General features: G+C 44.3%; 1 pseudogene; it reads left to right on the top strand.

The window, feature by feature from the left end:
• The window catches only part of LOC146870138 (uncharacterized), a 623,247-nt pseudogene that overhangs the window by 567,200 nt on the left and 36,448 nt on the right, over window positions 1-19,599 (top strand).

Below are 19,599 nucleotides of genomic sequence, written 5' to 3'. Positions count from 1 at the left end.
GCTCTGGCAGACGCAGTGGACCATGCCATTCTCCCCCTTGACTGGCGCCACGCCGAAATTGTAGTCTTTCTGAAACCGGGCAGGCCCCCGGAGGATCCGGGATCGTATCGGCCTATCTCGCTCTTAAACGTTGAGCCGAAACTGCTGGGGAAGGTCCTGGCCGATCGGCTGCGGACGTGCATCTCTACCCTAGTCCGGCCCGACCAATCCGGGTTCATGCCCAATCGGTCGACCCGACATAATATACGCCGGCTTCACAATGTCATCGCCGAGGCCGGGCGCGTGGATCGGCCCACCGCTCTGCTCCAGGCGGATATTGATAAAGCCTTCGACTCCCTTAGTTGGACCTACCTGTTCAAGCTGCTTGGGGCGGTAAACTTGGGGCCCCGATTCTTGGAATACACGCGTCTGCTGTATACGGACATCTCGGCGTCGGTTAGGGTGGCCGGCGCCTGTTCCCCTTCGTTTCCGATCAAGCGGGGGACGCGGCAGGGGTGCCCGCTGTCCCCTCTGCTGTTCGCGTTGGCAATCGAGCCATTGGCGGCGTGGTCCCGCTCCGATCCGGTCCTCCGGGGTATGGACTGGCCCTCGGGCCACTCTGATCGTATCGCGCTTTATGCCGATGATGTCATCTTCTTTATGGTGGACCCGTGGGCCTCTGGGCCCCGGGTGCTTGAGATTCTGCGGGTGTTCGGCGAGACGTCGGGCCTCGTGGCTAACCCGGCTAAGTCCACTCTGTTTCCCCTGTATGGTGACCAGCGAAGCCAGGCTTGGGCCTCTCAATTAGTGCTGGCCCCGGACCATATCAAATACCTAGGAGTGCGGGTTACCCGCACGCCGGATCTTGCTTGGACTCTGAATATTGCGCCCCTGCTGACCCAAGTCCGCAATGAAACTAGGGTGTGGTCGCATCTTCCACTCTCCCTCTACGGCCGATCAGCCATTTTCAAGATGGTGACGTTACCGCGTCTCTTGTACCATCTCCAACACTACCCCTTCCAGGTGCCCCAGGCGTGGTTCCGCCAGCTGAACGCACTTTTGAATGAATTCCTCTGGCATGGCGGGCCGGTGAGGGTGGCCTTGGCGACGTGTGTGCAGTCTACCTACTGCGGGGGCATAGCGGTGGCGGACGTTCAGGCTTACTACAGGGCCGCGCATCTCCTAGTCATAAATGACTGGTGGTATGCCTCCCCCGCGGATCCAGCCTACGCATTGGACCGGGCCGCATTGGCGGAGAAGCCTCTGCTGCATTTTCTTTATAGCCGTTCCTCGCTAGACCGGTTGCCCCCGGCGTGTGCTACGGTGATCCGGATCTGGCGGCAATCGGTCATCTCTATTGGCTGGCGCGGCAGGCTTACGCGGGCCACCCCATTGTGGCAGGGTACCCTGCTCAAGGAGACGGCAAGTCTGGAGGGCTTTCGCTATTGGGACATGATAGGGATCTCCTCGCTGGGGGATGTGATGAAGGGAGTGTCGCTTAAGTCGTTTCAGATGCTGCAGGCCGATTTTGAGCTGCATAAATCCCAGTTTCACAAATATCTCCAGTTGCGGCATGCCCTCGCACCTAGCATCCAGCACCTAGACACTCTGCCGGAGTTCCACCCGCTAGAGGGTAGACTGTTGATGGGAGACCTCGGGGATCACAAAATTCGCCAGATTTATCAGACTCTGACAACCTTCATGAGCACTACCCTAGATAATACCAAGGAGGCGTGGCAGCGCGATATCCCCGCGCTCACGGAGGATGACTGGGCAGACGCTATAGCGGGTCCGCGATATGCTGCGGTGGCCACCAAATACCGCTTCATACAATTCAAATACCTGCACAGGGCGTATTACACCCGGCACCGCCTTTGGCGCATGCACTTAATTGGGTCCCCCACGTGTCTCCGTTGCGGCGATGGGGACGGTACATTCTTGCACACGGTGTGGGACTGTGGGCGGCTGCGCCCGTTCTGGACGGCGGTTCTGTCCTGCCTGGGGGGGGTGCTGGGTTGGGAGCTGCCCCCCGATCCCCGCTTAACACTGTTGCATTGTACCGAGGAGATAGGGGGCAACATCTATAAGCGACACCTCCTGTTTTTGGGATTGACGCTGGCCAAGCGAGATATTGCCCAGCATTGGAAGTCTTCTGCCCCGCCCCCGGTTCAGGCCTGGAAGAAAGCACTAGATCGCTGCATGTCTGCGGAGGAGGCGGTATTCTTGGCAAGGGGTTGTCCGAGTAAGCATGGTAAAGTCTGGAAGAGATGGGCGCGATATCGGGGTATTGTGTTGTCTGTGCGGGGGGATGCAGTGCCATTGGACCCAATAGAGAGGCTAATCAGAGCCCCGGTGAGTCCCCCTTCGGGGCCCCGGGCCCCATGTATTGTGGATGGGTAATTGGAATATGGAGCTCATGCGGATAGAAAATATGGCATATCTGTGTTGGACCGTGGGCGGATGTGATGTGCGGGTGGGGGGGAGGGTTTGGGGGTCTGATGTTCTGCAGACCAGGGGGGGGCTGAACGAGGATGCCACTTCTCACTGTTCTTTTCTTCATCTTGGTACCGTGTATGGGGACGAATTCCCCGGTGTCCTTACAAATGCCAATAAAGTTTGTTGTCAAAAAAAAAAAAATTGGGGGTTTACAAAGAAAGTGCAGTTGGCATTGGCTTATATATTAAGCAAAACGAGAGCTGTTCCCTGTAAAACGCTCGGGATTGGCTAACGGAACTGGATTAGGAGTGACAACAGTAACTTGTAGGGTTTGATCAGGACGTTGGGGAAGTGTTGAGTGAGGGGCGAAAGTGCTTGGACCAAATTTAGGTGGAGTCAAAACTGGACAAGACTCCAAATGCTTTGGTTCTCTCCATTGAGTGAAATCAGATTTGTTTTTATCTAGTTCCTTCCTTAGAGTAAGATGTTCTTGTTTTAAATGTTGCATTTCTAAATGTAGGTTCCAAACTACCTCTGTTAAATGCTCGGCACCTACGGAAAGATCCATGCTGAATAGTAGTCAATGAGAGCAGAGGAAGTGTGTGGCTTAGCCTTCTGTTATGACAAGCCACTCACCTGAATTCCCAATTGTTCTTCCTTGATGACGTATATTCCCCAAATCCTCTGGGAACTGACAGAAAGGCAGTAGTGACAATTGACACGTGACAACACCGCCATCTCTGGAAGTGCCCAGGGGGAAAGGGGGATTTGGGATGAGAGAGAGAAAACAAGACAGGCGCAGGTACCACGTTTTTTATGATAACTCTGAAGGGCACCTCTACGAATTGTCAGGAAAGGTCTCGGGACTTGAAGTACCAAATGGTGGGATGCTCAAACTTCTGGAAAATAGACTGCTGTTCTTGACGGACTAATATGAGAAGAAATAAAAGAAATAAAAGAAGAATTCCTATTCAGATTATTTATACAAAATGATCTTGAATTCTAGTGTATAGTTATAAGAAAAAACAACTCTTAAACAGCAACTATACCTAATATGCACAATAATATTCAAATGAGGAGGAATCTCTGTGTGTTACATTTGATATTCACCACATCTTCTTATCTGTGACTTTTGCCTATAAACACAGTAAGCATTAATGAATATCAGTACTAATATCTCTTTTAACACAAAATGTCTTGTTTTATCTTCTAAAGTACCTGGGTTTTCTGAATATCCGCTTAACTTTGTATCTGTAACACACATTGAATATAAACAATATTCAAAAAGAATTAGTCAAACAATAAATCAAATATACTGGGCTACGTTTTCCTGTATTTGTTTTTTCAAAGGAAAAATGAAGTTCTAGTGTCCGATTTTATAAATGTCCGATTATAGAGTTATCACAGTTCTTGAAGCACTGCTACTGTTTAAATGAGTCCAAAATGCTTTAATTCCAAAAGATGTCTTGTTTTTGTCCACAAGATGGCGCCTAGTTCACATTCTAAGTTTAAAAATGATTTGTTCAACTCACCACGAGTAGATGACTCGGTTTACCTGCTTTTCAAGTGTTCTCCGGTTTTCATTAATTTTCTCTTGTGCTTTCTTTCTAGATACCGTAGCTGTACAGGCCAGAAGAAGGAAATCTCAGAGGATGGAGAGGAGCCCAGGGAAGGAAGATCCATCCGATGCAGACAGACTCTGGAATGAGGAAGGAATCGCCGCCAGCCGATGGGAAGACATGTAAGTGTTATGGAGCAACGAGGATAAGCAGCGGATGATTGCGGGAGCGGTTTAAATACCCTTGCTGCATGTGTGTATTAGCATACTCGTGTTTAACATGTTTTGTCTCTTAACACGTGCAAGTGACTGCCAGCGAGCAGATTAATTAGCATACTCGTGTCTCACACGTTTCTCTTGCTACCAACATGTGCAGAAGGATTACCAATGAGTTTGTAAATTTTTATAACAATACTTGTCCTAGTCTTAACAAATATCTTTCTGGTTTTTTAACCATTTGTACAGCATTTCTCTTGAAATCCAAACCAGCAAACAAACTAATCACATTATCAATTCCTGTACAATGTTGACAGTTGTTCATGTTATTGCACATTCAAAATTAAGTGATACTCAGAACCACTGAAGCCATGATCACTCATTCATGGGAAAGGCGGGCAAAAGAGGATGAGGTCATGTTACCCATAACACCTGGAACATCACCACCAGGAATCCTCAACCTGGAGCAGTACCAGAGGATTTGTAAGGGTTTGGTCCAAGTGGATTGTGGGAACTGAAGTCCTCAACTTTCAAGGACCATCTTGGAGCTTGCAGACCCTTGGAGTAAGTTTTAGACACTTTTGGACCCGCTGTGCAACTTCAAGAAGAAGTTCCAAATGTTTGGAGCAACTTTGGGAAAAAGCTTCCTAAAATTAAAAAAGTCAATGGAATTTGTCTCTGACTTTCCGATGTTTTCGGGCACGGGTGCTGTCCTTCTTTCAGAAAATAATATTGGGGTATCTTAGAACTGACAAGCTTAACCATAAATTTAACCATGATTATCCTCCTAGTGTAATTTATTACACCTAAACTAATGAAGTGGTATATAACTGACCTTTATGTGAGAGAATCTTTTTTGGATTTTCACTATGTATTTGTCACCAATTAGAAATTCTAATCATGTTTTACCTTGATACAAGGATAAATCTGTGTTATTACCTATACAATACTGACATGCAAAGTTGGTGATAACTTTCTTTTATTCTTCTTCCTTTGTTGCTTTCCTTTCCCCTGCTCTACCTTTTTCATATTTTCGTTCACACTAATGTGCTTTCACCTACTTATTTTTTTCCCTTTTCTTTGCTTTATTACTCTATTATTACTCTTCGGACCCTGTGATGATCCCATAATTGATATGTATGTTGTTCAATATGTGTTGTTATGTTTACTATACATCGGTTCTGTATGACCTATGTTCATGATGTACTAATAATCAGCCTTGAAAAAGGCCTTGGCGTGCTACCGTTTTGGGCGAAACACGTGTTAGCTGTTCTCTGTTTCTTTCATGTGGCTAAAAATAAATACAGAATTAAGAATAATTTAGTGTATCTGGACATTGGAACATTTATCACAGGACCTTAAGCACATATGTTTTGTACAATGTTTCTATCCTACAATTACCATCAAATATAGAGTTTAGCTCCGGTGAATTCTATGGCTGTGTATGTAATGCATCATGACGGTTCATACAAAGCCATTTAAAAATTAGATGTGTCCTCATCAATGGTGATGGGCGCATACACAAAACCTTTACAAGTTTTTACATTTTTCCCCACAAAAAAACACTGACATGAGCTTGTTTTTGGAAAAGAAAAAAAGAATGTTTCTAATACCATGGGAGTTTTCTCCCATGAGACAATGGTCTTTTTTTATTTGTACTGTCCTTCACCACCAGAGCATTCCTGGCTGTGACAGACATTAAGAAAAAAGCTGTCTAACAACCCACTCTAAATAGGAAGACAGTTGGATGGCTTACCTTCGACAGCCCACACTACCTTGGGCTGTAGGGGCAAGGTTTACCGTGTCATAGTCGGCCTAATTCTGGCAGTCCCCCAGAATCAAAATATGGTGGCAGGATCAAGGGTTTGGTAAACAGCGTACTGCTTTACCGTTGTGACAGAGCACACTGTCTGACAAATATAAAGCTGGCATATAATAATATATATCACTGACATGTATTATTATATTAGGGAGGTGTTTGCACTGCAGGGTGCCAAGGCCTTATTCAGACTTTGGCGGAGGGGATGCTATGTCACCAACATTGCAGATGACCAGTCTGCCATATTACAAGTGCATTATAGCCAACAGGACCTGTAGATGACCAAATGGATATCTGTCACATATTTACAGACTAAACCCTCCGCTCAGCCATAAATAAGACCCAGAATTTTTCCATCTCTTTCCTGGAATTGTCTAATCAACATGTTTAAATTTTAAATGGGCTAATGGACTGCTCTCGGACCCTCATCAGTTCTTCCATAAATAGTGATACATGGAAAAGACACCTTTAGGATACGTTTTAAATTAACACTAACTTAAAATGGAGCAGCAACGCATCTGTTGGAATCAATTACCAGTGATTTATTATTGTATAAGAATGCCCAGATGTGATACAGCTCTTGGGGCCAAATGTACTAAGCATTTTAATGGTTGCAAACACACCAAATCTGCATTTGCAGCCCTTAAAATGCGTTTTGATGTGTACTAAGTTCCCACTCCTAAAATAGACTTGTGAATGGATAAAGATGAGGTATCAGGTAAGGGAATGGTGTAGACATCCTTTCTAAATACAGAATTGGTACCTAATGTATGAATGTTTTGTGAGCAAAGTCTGTCACAAAACATTGAAATTTTATTGACACCTCAAAGGAGGGGCGATGCATTCTCAAAAAGGGAGTGGCCCCATTGGTGCCACTTGCCCTTTGTAAATGTTAAAAAATAATTGTTGAAAAGTAGACAGTGGTCTATGGTACCACTGCTTACTCTTCAACAAGAAAGTAAACTTTTCTTTTTTAAACTCAGTCCTGTTTCCTTTAAGAAAAAAGGGTTTTCATTTTAAAAAAAGTTCACTTTCTTGAAAGGCAATCACAGAGACAGTGGTCTGCTGACCCTTCTCTGTGAGAGCCTCTACTTGTAGTGAGTCAAACATTGTGACCTACCTCATTAATATTCATGGCGGTAATCAGATAGTGACACCCTGTGATTCCGATTTTTAAGAAACATCCTGTTAGTACATAAGACGGTTCTCATGAATATCTTTACTGGTCACAAAAATACTAGTCACAATTTGCAACTAGTATTTTGTGACCAGATATTCGTACATTTGGCCATGGCTTTTTAACCCCTTCGCTGCTAGGCCTTTTCCCCTCCTGTGCTAAGCCTTTTTTGGGCTATTTGTGGTAGTGCGCGCTTAGGCCCCTGTAACTTTTTGACCACATTAGGTATCCACGCCAAATTTGCGTCCTTTTCTTCCAACATCATGGGGATTCTAAAGGTACCCAGGGTTTGTGGATTCTCCTAGAGGGTTCCCAGAAATTAGTCAAAATACAGCAAAATTTTGGTTTTTTTGTGAAAAATGGGAAAAACGGGCTGCAAATGAAAGCTTCTGGGTTTTTCTCTGCAAATGGTATCAAAAAAGGGTTTGTGGGGCTGAAATCACAATTTCTCCAGCTTTTAGGGAATGACAGAATTTTGTCAGAAAACCAACATTTTTTACACAGTTTTGTCATTTTCACTACGTTTTGGGCCCTTGCCTGCCGCGGGTACTTGGGCCTCCCACACAAGTGAGGCACCATTTTTACCGGGAGACCTGGGGGAACGCTGGGTGGTGGTAAATTTGTGTGAGCCCGGTGATGCCACTACTTTCTCACCCCAAAATGTGTGAAAAAGGTGATTTCTTTAGCAAAAATTGACGTTTGCAGGGGATTCTGGGTAAGGAAACGTTGGGGGATCCACGCAAGCCATACCTCCCTGGAAGCCGCCGGGTGTCTAGTTTTCAGAAATGTGTGGGTTTGGTAGGTTTCCCTAGATGGCCGCCGAGCACTGGGCCAAAAACCAAAGTGACCCCCCTTGCAAAACCAGGTGGTTTTGCCATAGGCCATTTTGATGTCGCCTCACTACGTTTTTGGCCCTTGCCTGCCGCGGGTACTTGGGCCTCCCACACAAGTGAGGCACCATTTTTACCGGGAGACCTGGGGGAACGCTGGGTGGTGGTGAATTTGTGTGAGCCCGGTGATGCCACTACTTTCCCACCCCAAAATGTGTGAAAAAAGTGATTTTTTTAGCAAAAATTGAGGTTTGCAGGGGATTCTGGGTAAGGAAACGTTGGGGGATCCACGCAAGCCATACCTCCCTGGAAGCCGCCGGGTGTCTAGTTTTCAGAAATGCATGGGTTTGGTAGGTTTCCCTAGATGGCCGCCGAGCACCGGGCCAAAAACCAAAGTGACCCCTCTTGCAAAACCAGGTGGTTTTGCCATAGGCCATTTTGATGTCGCCTCACTACGTTTTGGGCCCTTGCCTGCCGCGGGTACTTGGGCCTCCCACACAAGTGAGGCACCATTTTTACCGGGAGACCTGGGGGAACGCTGGGTGGTGGTAAATTTGTGTGAGCCCGGTGATGCCACTACTTTCCCACCCCAAAATGTGCGAAAAAAGTGATTTTTTCAGCAAAAATTGAGGTTTGCAGGGGATTCTGGGTAAGGAAACGTTGGGGGATCCACGCAAGCCATACCTCCCTGGAAGCCGCCGGGTGTCTAGTTTTCAGAAATGCGTAGGTTTGGTAGGTTTCCCTAGATGGCCGCCGAGCACCGGGCCAAAAACCAAAGTGACCCCCCTTGCAAAACCAGGTGGTTTTGCCATAGGCCATTTTGATGTCGCCTCACTACGTTTTGGGCCCTTGCCTGCCGCGGGTACTTAGACCTCCCACACAAGTGAGGCACCATTTTTACCGGGAGACCTGGGGGAACGCTGGGTGGTGGTAAATTTGTGTGAGCCCGGTGATGCCACTACTTTCCCACCCAAAAATGTGTGAAAAAAGTGATTTTTTTCAGCAAAATTGAGGTTTGCAGGGGATTCTGGGTAAGGAAACGTTGGGGGATCCACGCAAGCCATACCTCCCTGGAAGCCGCCGGGTGTCTAGTTTTCAGAAATGTGTGGGTTTGGTAGGTTTCCCTGGATGGCCGCCGAGCACCGAGCCAAAAACCAAAGTGACCCCCCTTGCAAAACCAGGTGGTTTTGCGATAGGCCATTTAGATGTCGCCTCACTACGTTTTGGGCCCTTGCCTGCCGCGGGTACCTGGGCCTCCCACACAAGTGAGGCACCATTTTTACTGGGAGACCTGGGGGAACGCTGGGTGGTGGTAAATTTGTGTGAGCCCGGTGATGCCACTACTTTCCCACCCCAAAATGTGTGAAAAAAGTGATTTTTTCAGCAAAAATTGAGGTTTGCAGGGGATTCTGGGTAAGGAAACGTTGGGGGATCCACGCAAGCCATACTTCCTTGGAAGCCGCCAGGTGTCTAGTTTTCAGAAATGTGTGGGTTTGGTAGGTTTCCCTAGATGGCCGCCGAGCACCGGGCCAAAAACCAAAGTGACCCCCCTTGCAAAACCAGATTATCTATTGTTCCTACAGCGTGAGAATTTTGGAATAATATTGCAAAGAAAATGTGGCAGACATTTTGAGGTTTGCAGGACATTGGGGATAAAACATTTTTTTGAATTCACAAGAGAGACATCACCATGAACTCCCATGGGTTTCCGACAATATCTACAGTTGGTGGGTTATTCTTGCAGGAAAGTGTACCTTGGCAGAGAAACTAAAGACAAAGATTCCTGCACAACCATCTATTCCTCAAACACACACACATACTGGTTGGATTTGGCACGAGGGCGAGTCAGGGTTCAGTGTATTAAATTTTATTAACAAGATATTTCACAAAAATGAAATGCACTGTCAATAATTAAATTCACAAAAAACCAAACCAATGACTTACAGCTCGTGAGCTGTAAAGCCACGTCAAGGCACCAACCACTTTACAGGCCATTCACACACCTTTCATATGTGATACAAACAAGACCATTCGCACCACCAGGCACAAAAGCAACACATTACAAAATTCACCAAAAAGGGACAAGGTACACCCTGCTTCAGAAAGACAAATATTACTGCACAGCCATCTAATCCGCAAGCACACACACATACTGGTTGGATTTGGCACGAGGGTGAGTGATGGTTCAGTAGATACAATTGTATTAGCAAGTGATTTCACAGAAATGAAATGCACTGGTAATAATTGAAAGGGCGAGAAACTGAACCATTGACTCACAGCTCGTGAGCTGTAAAGCCACGACAAGGCACCAACCTCTTTACAGGCCATTCATACACCTTTCATACGTGTGAGACATACAAAACCATTCACACCGCCAGCCGCGGGCCCATCACATAACAAAACTCACACCAGCACACAGCGCCATTCAAGGGCCCATCACTTTCACACGCCCACAATCCAGACACAGCAACTACACAAGCTGATGGATTGCGTGGAGTGGCACTCAGCTAGCAGTGTGTGTAGTGACCAGCAGAAAGTCACTACTCACACACAGCCAGCAGAGCACCAGTCCACACACACTGCTAGCCAAACACCAGTCCACGCACACCGCTAGCCAAGCACCAGTCCACGGACACCACCAGCCAAGCACCAGTCCGCACACACCACCAGTCCACGCACACCGCCAGCCAAGTACCAGTCCATGCACACCGCCTGCCAAGCACCATTCCACGCACACTGCCAGCCAAGCTCCAGTCCACGCACACCACCAGCCACGCACCAGTCCACGCACACCGCCAGTCCATGCACACCGCCAGCCAAGCACCATTCCACGCACACCACCAACCAAGTGCCAGTCCACACACACCAACAGCCAAGCGCAAGCCTACACACACCGCCATCACATTTAGGATTTTTTTTAGAAAAAAATAAAAACACAAACAAATTGCAAATAGATACAAATCTTCTAACAGAAAATCAGCAACTAAATACATTGCACTAACACCAACCTTGAAACAGAATCAAATTATCCAAAGAATACAGACCAGGCAGTTCACTTTACCACTCAAGAATCCTCCCAAAAATTCTTTCGTGTGTGGTACGCTCTAAAACAAGCAGAGAGACACAGTGCAGGATGAGAAGGACAGTCGGGGCAGTACATACGACTCTCCTTCCGCAAACCTTTTCGCCAACAGACTCTACATCTCCTACTGGGAAAATCTTTTGCGGGTGTGGGAGGAATGTGATCTGGAAAGTGGCGTTCTTTCAATCTAGCAACATCCTCCACCAGTCCAACTCTAGGAACACTTGCCTGTTCCACTACAACAAGGCTGCCTATTACAGACTCCTGAAACTTAGCAAAAGTCATCTTTGACTCAGGGCAAGAATCCTGGAACACAACAAAAGCATTAAACATTGCCATGTGGAAAAGATGAATAGCCAACTTCTTGTAGCAAATGTAAGCCTTACGAAGAGCAGTGTAAGGTTCCAACCTCTGATCTACTCTGTCAACACCACCCATGTGCCTATTATAGTCTAAAATGCACACAGGTTTGCGCGCTTCAGCGACCTGACCCCAAACAGTCACAGGTGCAGTGCTTTCATCATGGATGGTAGTCAGCATGTAGACATCTCTCCTGTCTGTAAACTTCACAGCAAGAAGCTCCTGGCAACGCAACGCACTGCACTGTCCCCGCACAAGCTTTTGACAAACAAGTTCTTTCGGGAAACCTTTACGGTTAGAGCGGATTGTGCCACAAGCAAGAGTGTCCACTTTGGCCAATTCCCTTAACAACCGCACACCAGTGTAGAAGTTATCTACATATAAATGGTGGCCTTTGTTAAAAAATCCTCTTCCAAGTTCCCAAACAATTTTCTCAGTCACTCCAAAAGTGGACGGACAACCAGGGAGGTTAAACCTAGATTCCTTACCGGTGTACACCCTGAAATTAGAGACATATCCAGTCCTACTGTCACACAGCATATACAGCTTTATTCCATAGCGTGCCCTCTTACTAGGAATGTATTGCCTAAAAACCAAGCGGCCCTTGAACAACACCAAAGACTCATCCACTGCAATTTGTTTCCCAGGAGCATAGATCTCAGCAAATCGATCAACAAAGTGATCAAGGACAGGCCTAATCTTAAAAAGACGGTCACAGTCAGGGTGATCTCGTGGCAACGCTAAACCATTATCAACAAAATGCATCATCCGAAGCAGTAGCAAATACCTGTCACGACTCATGACTGCCGGAAAAATAGACGTTGCCATCAAGGGACTGCTAGACCAATATGAAGACATTGATGGCTTCCTTAGCAAGCCCATCAAAAAAGTTAAACCCAAGAACTTCTTCATCTCTTCAACATTTGTGGGAGTCCACCGGGTAGCTCTAGAGTGTGGCTTAAGACTGGCACAGTTGTCCCTCAAAAACTGTTCGGCATACAAATTAGTCTGCTCAACAATCTCTGCAAAAAACACATCGTCCATCAACAACTGAAAAAAATTGACCGGCAAAAAGTTTTCAGTATTCACTCTAGACCCTGGAACACCAGTAAACTCTGGCAATGCCGGCTGCACCATGCCAGGGGCAACCCAGAGGTCATCACTTTCAAAGGGAAGCCTTGCAGCCCCAGCCTGCAGCCCAGAAGCCTCTTGCCGCACCACACCAACGGGAAGCCTTGCAGCCCCAGCCTGCAACCCAGATGCCTCTTGCCGCACTACACCAACGGGAAGCCTTGCAGCCCCAGGCTGCAGCCCAGATGCCTCTTGCCGCACTATCGGCACATCAGTCTCCGCCTCTAACACAGGCACTTCATCCGCACTAAGGGTATCTTCATCATCCGATGACTCCATACGGAGAGACAACTCACTGCCAGAATCGTCCCCTGCCTCCTCTCCCTCAGATGCAGAGTCAGTCTCTTAACCAATATCAGAGGAAGACTCAAACAGCAAACCAACAACCTGCTGAGCAGTCATCCTGCGGCTAGCCATTATACTTACTAAGATAGAAGACTGCACAAACAAGTCAACAACAACCAACAATGTGCAAACCAAGTAAGTAAAGAAATGTGTACCTTTATCACAAAAATCAATGTACTCAAAAACTATACAATCCAATTACAAGAGACAGCTGCACTCACCAGAAACCAACTCTGCAGTGACACAGCAAAAACCAACGATATCAAACTAGAAAGAAGAAAAAAAAACAAATTACTCCCAAGACAACAAAATACACATCGAGCACCAATGCAAAAAGTTTTTGACACTCAAAAAACAAACATACTGCTATTATTACACCATTTGCAAAAAAAATTCATGCAGAGAAATCAAACACATTTACATTGTACAAAAAAGAGTCTCTTACCAAACTACACAAACAGCAGAACCGCCAGAAACAACACGGCAAACTGAAAAGAGCAAAAGCCTTCACCTAGAACAAAAAAGTTAAAAAAAAAAAAACATTACTATTGCGATTCACAAAAAATAAAACAATAAACATTACAACATGCTATATTACTACCCAAATGGTCAATCGGGTTATGTTCCAGGTGGGGCAGAAAACAGCAGGGAAAAAACAGAAGGGAAAAAAAAGGCTACTCTGTCCCGGGGCGGGTGGGCCAAATACATATTATAAAAATTGCCCCCTGGAAGCGACACTTGCCAAAGGGGTCACTTCCGTTTTTATTTACACTAATTCCCTGGTGTCTAGTGGGCTTTTCTGCCCCCCCCCTGGGGCCAGACACGGAGCGAAAGTGGACCGATCTGCCCCCAGGGGGGGCAGAAAAGTCTGTGCAGTAATTATCCCCCAGGGAAGCGACCCTTGCCCAAGGGGTCGCTTCCCATAACAATATTACGAAATTCCCTGGTGTCTAGGGGGCTTTTCTGCCCCCCCTGGGGGCAGAAACGGACCGAAAGTGGACCGATCTGCCCCCAGGGGGGGGCAGAAAAGTCTGTGCACAAATTCTCCCCCAGGGAAGCGACCCTTGCCCAAGGGGTCGCTTCCCATAACAAAATGACAACATTTCCTGGTGTCTAGTGGGCTTTTCTGCCCCCCCCCTGGGATGCATAAGAGCTGCTCAAAGATAGACTTTTTTCTTGCTGTCTGAAAACTTACTAGATGCCAGCATCAGGCGGAATGTGTGTTAGATCATTCTGTTATTGACTTAATCTTGATTCTGATGAGTCCTCATGGAAACCAAAATGTATTTTTACACAAAATATTAGCTGCATTTCTCTTGTATCCCTCCTCTCTACTGCCTGTAACGGTATCCATATCAGTATCCTTCTCATGCTCTCTTCCTCTCTTCCTATAACATTATACAGGGAGTCCATCCATGTTCATCCTTGTATTTAATTTCTGCACTATCTGCTCCTTCTTCACTCGACCCAGTAACTCCCACTTCACTCTTTTTTCTACTGCTCTTTCCCTCGGTATAATGTTTTCTCTTTTTCCTTTACATCCTTCAACTGTAATGCCCTTCGATCTCTTTTTTCTCCACCTACCTTCATCTCCCAATCAATCCCTCCTTTGTCTGGCACTCGGACTCCCTGTCCAACTCTTACCACTCTTGGTAGCGTCCAGGTCAAGAAATTAGGTAAGTGGGTATCACAAAGCTCTGGTTTAACCATTGCCATTTATAAGCCATACATCCCTATAAGAGAGGAGTGGCTTAGCAAGGATGCCATGAGCCCTGGTTCAAAAAAGAAAAATAGCCCCTTTGACTGCTGTTGGGGTTGTAAACACAGTGGCATAGCAGGGAGGGGGGGGGGGGGATGTGGTCCACCCCAGGCTGCATGAGTTTTGGGGGTGGCACCCTCCCACCACTTTTACCTGCATTCCCAGGGCGGGCACTCACCCCGACCTGCTCTTCAATCGGCCGGCGTGGCAAACGAAATGCCATTTTTGCCTGCCATCACCGCCCCCCCGGCGCTCTTCACTGCAGCCGCTGCGAGGTGGCAAACTCAGGGAGTGCCACGGGCAGCCAAAGGGCTAGCTACGCCACTGAGTAAACAATAGCTATTTTCAGGGTTCTAGGGCACCTCAGGGCTCTGAGACACTCTGTGCCACTGCACCTGCTGCACCAATGGTAACTACCCCTTGTATGCGAGGCTCTTTTAGGGGGTAACTTGAAAATACTGACATGCCATTTATTCACACGTATCAAGTAAGGAATTTTATATTTTGAAGACTGACAATTCATTATGAAATTTTCTTCTTGACAGGCCTATGCATTTCAACGAAAAATCAGTATTACCTTAGTTATAGATAACTTTTAAAGGCTGAGGGCTTATGCCCCCAATTACCTGGTCTCTGAATGCAAAGGACATCTAGATCTAAGACAATGCTAGCAGAACACCTATACCATAGAAATGTAATAAAGCCAATTCTATTCTCTTTATTAATATTTATGTCATAGAAGTAAAATACATTTGATTTTCTCCATTCCATTTTACTAGTTTCCTGCGATGAACCTCACAACGAAAATGGGGAAATTATTTGCAAAAACATCATAATGCCAGCTCTGGAGTTTGGGTACCGACTTTCAGACAACATTACATTTCAGTGCAATGATGGATACACCATGAATGGTACAAACCAGATCCACTGCAAAAAGGATTCAAAGTGGTCGATTTTGCCAACCTGCAAACCTGGTGAGTATGCCTCCAGCAACAAAAGCTTGTGTTGATGTGTGTTTTTCCTAAACAATAAGCAATTATTTTTATAAAACACATGGACTACTCTTACACCATTGAAACTACAATTGAATTGTCTATAAGATCACTGTTGCAGCAAACAAAATAGAGCAGGCTGAATTGCCTTGCTTGCAGCTCATCAAATGTAAAATAATAAAAAGCTTAAAAATCTTGTTCACCTGTAACTTTCTTAACCCCTATGCCTGAAGGTGTGCTGTCAACTGGTATTACTTTTTTTAATCTTTGAATGTTTTTCTCCCTATATTTCCAACATATGTATGCAGCGAAAACTTGCTTCCATAGCTCAGCTTGTTTAGTACTGAAGAATGCCAAGAAAAAAATGCACACTACAGACATTTTCCAGTTTGAGAAATATATATACACACACACACACACACGCACACGCACACGCACACGCGCACACACACACACACACACACACACACACACACACACACACACACACACACACACACACACACACACACACACACACACACATATTTATACACTGAAAAAACCATAGGTTTCAGACACGTTATAGTCAGAAATTAGCATTTAAAAAACCTTAGAGTTTCACTGAATAAACCATAGGATTCAGGGACGTTATATTTAGTTGGACATTTCACTCGTACAAAACCATAGAAAGTCCCCCGTTATAGTTAGTTCAGCTAACTATAACTCGCGCCCCCGCAATGCACTGCTGATGACATCACATATTACATCATTCATGACATGGTCAGTGACGTCACTGATTAAATCATTTCTGCCCACTGTGGATTGCACCACCCAATACAAATCTCAAAAAACAATAAATTGATAAATGTCCATTCAATAGTTGTCTGATTCCAAATTTTCTATATTCTTCTTTAATTATGCAAAAACACCGGGCAGCCAACACTTTTCATTCTTGTAAAAAGAACTTCGTCAGGGCTATAAAAACAATTTAAAAATACAGATATAATAGCATATAAAATACATTGACAAACAATGTTACAAAAAAATACTACACCAAGATAGGAAGTGTTCACAAAATATCACCCAAAATTAATAAATCTCCATTGTACATTTATAATTAGATAGCCACATAACCAATCAAGCACCTGGGCATAAACCCACACTTTTCTAAAAGATTGATACCAACATCTTTTCAGAATGTCTGTCTCCATCATTAACAAGAATTATCATAAAACGTATATATGCCAATCACTAACAATTCAAAAACAGTTTTATTTCAAAAATAGATCCCCATTATGCACCATCTAGAGTTCATAGTATGATATCTGTATTCATAATCCCTCTTCATGGAACCTCGAAATATATCAACGATTCCCAATTGATACATCAGGCAGGCCTCTATACATAGTAAAATTACAAGTGTGTACTTATACATATCAACATCTGTCATTTCTTTGTCATTAAATTTGAAACAAAACGGATAAGGGCATTCAGAAAAATAATAATAACTTAATATATATACTACTACACCAGTCTTCATATGGCCCTACATAATGCCGCCATCCTATTCTGTGTTTACAAATCTAAAAAGAATCGGGCAGATATATATGGACCTCAATGCATCCACCTCTTGATTTGAAACGATGGAACAACACCATCTATATTTTATACCTAGTGGTGAAAACACAAAAAAACAACTTAATTTTGTCACTAGCTGCTCTCCAGCGATCCCGACTGCTAGTTCAGCTAATATCACCCATTTTGCCTTATAAATTAAATTAATAGCCACATCAAAAAACCATACACCTACCGATTCTTCTGGAGGTGATTGTATACTAATGGTAGAACTCGTGACTCAATTGCGAATTTCTCTTGGCACTCCTTTTATTTCAAAACACCCCTAGCATCCTTACAAGTAAATATGCCTGGCAAAGATAGAAATTGCCATTACTGATTGTGTATCTACATCTTTCCCAATTGTCAGCATTGGACAATTAATATATTAATTTTCTTATTTTATGAGTTTTAGCATTTATCCCCACATACTAATGTCTTACCTATAGCTTCAAGGTTATTTCAAATGTTCCAATGGTCTTGTGACTTCTTCCTAGTAATTGGCTACTGTGCCTGCAATAAGACGACATGTATAAAATATATACTTATTAATCCCGATATGTTACCAGTCCTTTCGACCCACTTAATATTTACACAGTGAGAAGTAAAAACAAATATCCTGACATATTCTGCACTTGTAAATATATCTACGGCCATAATTCGTTACCCTAAGGTTCCCGCTAGCTGATAGTACATACAGCCTAAAACAAGAGTAAAACATCTCCAATTATGTACGGAGCATTTGTATTGTAACAGAACTTTGCAATTGTCTCAAACAACATTATGTCCACCTCAGACCAAAACTTGAGTTTACAAATAATATGTACTACACAGACACACGTAAGGTAATAAACATCTTACGAGTAACTGTTATTTTATAATACAAGTTGTATGCCTACCACCCAATATATAAACACGTTTTGAATTAATCACGGGGCCTTAATAATATGAGCAGCAAAGACACGCATAAAATAATACATGTCTTGTTGTTATATAATAAAACTTGTACGCCGACCTCCAAGTATGTACCCGTTTTTTTTGTTCGTCACTGGCCCTTGGTTCCCAGCCCGTTTGTTAGTAGACAAAAATGGATAATATTTGCGGGCCCTTGTTAATGCCTACTCTCATGCTGCTCTCCAACTATAGATTCCTTTCAAATCACATCTATATTCAGCGTAACTCATCCGTGTCACGGCTTATCGAGACAGCAACAATGTATCTTCTTCAGTGCTCAAAGGTTTCCTACATCCTTTCATTCGCCCGGGTGTGTCGGCAACATTCCCCGACGTAATTTCAAAATTAGGGAGAGTCACTAAATTATCAAACCGTTTTCAACATCAACTGCGGCTTAAGTTTGCAGGGACAGTCTCCCAATTTGTCGTCCCTAAAAGATATTTATAAAAAACCGCCATTGCGTCCCCATGTCTCCCCGATTTCAACAGTGGTCCAAACTCACAGGGACGATATCCCAATTTGTCATCCCCGAAAGATATCTACAAAAAACCGTAATTGTATCCTCATTTTTCCTGATTCCAAACACCAGTCACAGTGCTCACACCAATCAAGAGGCGCCCTGCATTATATAGAAGATAGGCAGGATTTTATACTGTCCCCATCCTCTATTTATACCTGTATCCTACTCAGATAAATTCATCGCTTATTAACCATGCATTAATTTCTAACTGCAGTGACATGTCCATCAAATGCTTATTTCAATAATATTTCCTGATAAAATCTCATAAAAATACTCCAAGCCCTTATCCATTCCAATTTCGCTTCATATGCTTTCCACTAATAATTACACCCCAAAGCATTGATGCCTGCCTGTTGTATTCACAAATTGGGCAAGATAATGATCCCCTCTATTGTAGTTTTTCAATGAAACTCATCCAAGTGCACAATATAACTGAAAAGTACTAATTGTGGTAATTAAACTGTTTGGGAACCCTCAGACAAATCCAACAACAAAAATAATCATTTTTTTAAATTGCACCATATCCCATTTATTTTAAAGCAGGTTACAAATATCCCTTGTATTCGGATCAAATTGTGTATATCACATAGTGATAAATGTGGTGTTTCTATGTTTTCAGTTGTTCTATTATACATAGGTTTAGACCCACTCTAACAGTCAGTCTTTTCTCACAATAACACCCACAACTTCTATTCAGTTGTAGTTATATGTACCACATCTCAGTTATTGCAATATTTGATCATTTCCAGTAAATCTATCCTGCAGCACCCATCATTAAATACAGTCAAGTTACTCCCTCTACTGCACATCCTATACATAATTTGAATGTCCTTTTTGGTCCTTTT

The sequence above is a fragment of the Triturus cristatus genome, chromosome 1_1, assembly GCF_964204655.1.
Source record: "Triturus cristatus chromosome 1_1, aTriCri1.1, whole genome shotgun sequence".
NCBI classification, from domain to species: Eukaryota; Metazoa; Chordata; class Amphibia; order Caudata; family Salamandridae; genus Triturus; species Triturus cristatus.
Note: the sequence above shows the minus strand (reverse complement) of the source record. Positions and strands in the feature narration are given on the sequence as shown.